This window comes from Microtus ochrogaster, unplaced genomic scaffold, assembly GCF_000317375.1.
Source record: "Microtus ochrogaster isolate Prairie Vole_2 unplaced genomic scaffold, MicOch1.0 UNK8, whole genome shotgun sequence".
Lineage (NCBI taxonomy): Eukaryota > Metazoa > Chordata > Mammalia > Rodentia > Cricetidae > Microtus > Microtus ochrogaster.
In genome coordinates this window covers 5,709,210-5,712,676 of record NW_004949106.1, presented here as the reverse complement: position 1 = coordinate 5,712,676, position 3,467 = coordinate 5,709,210, and the positions used below count along the sequence as shown (strand labels likewise).

At 38.3% G+C, this 3,467-nt stretch overlaps 1 pseudogene; it reads right to left on the bottom strand.

Annotated features, from left to right (window-relative positions):
• Nucleotides 1-222: 222 nt before the first annotated feature.
• On the bottom strand, nucleotides 223-2,461 carry LOC101994341 (annotated as a pseudogene).
• Nucleotides 2,462-3,467: the final 1,006 nt, after the last annotated feature.

The window sequence follows — 3,467 nt, the reverse complement described above, 5'->3', positions numbered from 1 at the left end:
AACTCACATTTTATGCCTCAAGTTGTTTTTCTGTTGCTTCCTTCATTTGTCTGCACTGACCTCAGAATTCCCAGAAATGATGTGAGGACATTTCAGGATTTCAATAGGCAGACCAATTCAGACACTAAGTCTAAGGGATGCTGACTCCTTGTCTTTCTTTTTTTTTTTTTTAGTTTTCATCATGCTGTTTAATCTAGCACGTTGCCTAGAAAGGCTTCTTAGCAAGAGTACAAATACGTCTCCAGCATGTCTCTTAGAGACCCGTTCACCCACGGCTCTGTTTGGCCGCTAGCCTCTTGTCTCTCTCTTCAGCAATTGTGAGGCGGATTCCTTTTCCTCAGGGAAGAGAAATCCATGGTTTGTTGCCCTTGCCAATAACAAAAATGTTGGAAAGCCGGGTGGCAAAGCTGTTGCCATTGGCATCTTTCACATGGACCACATCAAAAGAGCCGGGTTGTCTCTCTGTTGGTGATCACACCAATTCTTCCCAAGTTAGCACCCCCAGTCACCATACACAGGTTACCAGTGTCAAACTTGATGAAGTCGGTTATTTTGCCCGCATCCAAATCAATCTGAATGGTGTCATTCACCTTGATGAGGGGATCAGGGTAGCGAATAGTGCCAGCATCATGGGTCACCAGATGTGGGATTCCTTTTGTGCCCACAAAGATCTTTCTCACTTTGCACAACTTGTTCTTGGCCTCCTCAGGTGTAATTCGATGAACGGCAAAGCGACCCTTGGTGTCATAGATAAGATGGAAGTTCTCTCCAGTCTTGTCAATGCTGATGACATCCATAAACCCAGCAGGGTAGGTTATATCGGTCCTGACTTTGCCATCAATCTTAATGAAGCGCTGCATACAGATCTTCTTCACTTCATCGCCAGTCAGGGCATACTTAAGCCTGTTCCTCAGGAAAATGATCAGAGGCAGACATTCCCTCAGCTTGTGAGGGCCAGTGGACGGACGTCTTTCAGTAGATCACAAAAGACAAGAAAATGCTTTCTTGAAAGTATCTATGTGGAGCCATGCTTTCCAGCTCTGATGGTGATAGACTTGTATCCTTTTGGAGCCATAATCCCAAATAAACCCTTCCTTCTTTTAAAAGAAAGAAAACATTCCTTTGAAGCTATGTTGCTCAAAGACAGGTGACAATGCCTAACAGCACACTTCTTCTATGATATCCAAAAGAATTTATTTATTAAAATGGTAAAAATAAATTTTTAGACACAACTCAATTATATGTTGACCTAACTTTCTTTAAAACAAAATGATCGCAAGTCAGCCATGACTTTAGGGTTTCCTTAAAACAAGAGAAGAGTAGGCAAAGATAAGTAGTGATTCTTACTGAGCAGCTTCTCCATGATGAGAATAATTCTGATTCCTGCCCTTGCCCTGATTTCCATCAGCGATATATTATATGGAGTTATAAGATTTCATAGTGTTTATGAAACATATGCCTGTTAATTAGTCACTGGAAGGCATGGTTTATTAATTTTACATTAACTTTAAATATGCCCTTAAGGGGCAAACATGGGTATTGATCAGTCAACCTTACCTGCTACGTCACACAAGTGAAAATAGAGGTCACAGAAGATCAAAAGATCAACAAAGGATTTTTAAATTTCATAACTACATTAAATACATGTTCAATTTCAAGAAGAAACGTTTTATACTGAACTTGATTATAGAGTGCTGTAAACTATCCTTGTTTGTGAACTGGTATCCAAATAACTCAATCAGAAATACCTCTTTCAACTTTCAAAGTATGGTGTGATTCAAATAAAATTCAAATAATTGAATTATCTATTATTTTCATGTTTACCTCCTGTAATTTCTACTAGGTCCTTTTTGGTATTTTTGCTTTCAACAATGTTTTCCAATATCGTGGAAAATTTTTACTACAGAGAATTTCTTTGAAAAAGTATGAAGTTTTGCAATGTAGGTTGATACTTAGTGAAAGATTAGAAGTGAAGGCAAACGATTGCGGGTGGCTGTGGGCTTACCTTGACAAAATATCCTAAGGAGGAGATCTGATTTCTGTGCATTAAATACAAGGTGGCTATGAAGGGAGCACAAGTTTCTTGGAGTCTTCTGTGGTCTGGCTGTGTCGCAAGGAAAGCTTTGACCTCAGGAATCACTGTAAGAATCTAGCACACAGGAGTTAAGAAATTGTTTTTTTTTTAAATGATTGTTAAATGGTTGAATGCAGGGATTAATTTTAAAAAAACCTCGAAGTATTTTTATAGGCACATCTGATTTCTCTTTTTCTATCACATTTTTTAATTTAAATTAATCACTCGAGCGATAATGTGTGTAAATTGCTAAAGCAGATGTTTTATGGGTCTCTACATTGGCAAATAGAGCTGGAGTTTTACAAGTTTAACAACGATCCAGCTTATTCCAATCACTGGACAGAGGTCCACTTGGAGAGCAGTAAGGATCTTAAAGAGGACCAGCATGACTTTTCCTTCTACCTTTCACTGGGACAAAGGTCATGAATAAAAATAGCACTGTACCTAGAGGTGGACATGCAGTATTTTGTCACATACTCTTGTGAAACAAGAACATTCCTTCAAAGAATTCAGTCAAATAGTGAATGGTGGGTGTAGCTCCCTTCCTCTGTTTGCTTGAGTATCTTTCCTGAGTCGCATGTAAAGGAAATCAGCTCAGTATACGTTTTCACCCTCAGCTATTGCTCCAAAATATGTAATCTATTGAAAGTGTCTGATCAAGCTGGAGGAAGACATCACCTGCAGTCAGAGGTAGACAAAAACTTTCATTGAATATCAGAATTAACATGAAGTCACAATCAGTTCAGACTCAACTTGATTTCATGAAGAATTGTCTCTGGGATTTTCTGGCACACATATAGCCAGCATATTTAAATTAGAAACATTCACTTCTGTCATAGAATTTGTGATACTAATGAACTTTGAAAGGAAGTGAACTAGGTTTCATTTCAGTTTCTTGCAAAGAGATTATTCCCATTGAAATCAAAGAACAAAAGCAACAACAACAAAAAAAAAAAAGATTATCCATCACAGGTTTTCAAAGGTATGGATTCTGGATTCTGGTGATACCTTAGAAAATAGTTCTAACATGACCAACAGCAACACTGAAAACACCAGGAGAACACAGCCTTCTTAATTGACAAAGCAAAGCACCTATGAGCTCACAGAGACAGAAGCAGCAAACACTGGGGCTATAGAGGTCTGCACCAATGCCCTGTGTATATAGTATAACTGTTAGCTTAGTATTTTTATGGGACTCTTGACTTTGAGAATGGGTCTCTTACACTTTTACTTGCTCTTAGGACTCTTTCTCTCTGTTGGGTTGCCATGACAAACTTTTATGTAATAATTTTGCTTCATCTTATTATATTCTATTAGGTCATGTGTGGCTGTTACCTCTTAGAAGCCTGTTCTTTTCTAATGAGAGGCAGAAAGAGAGTGAGTGGATCTGAAT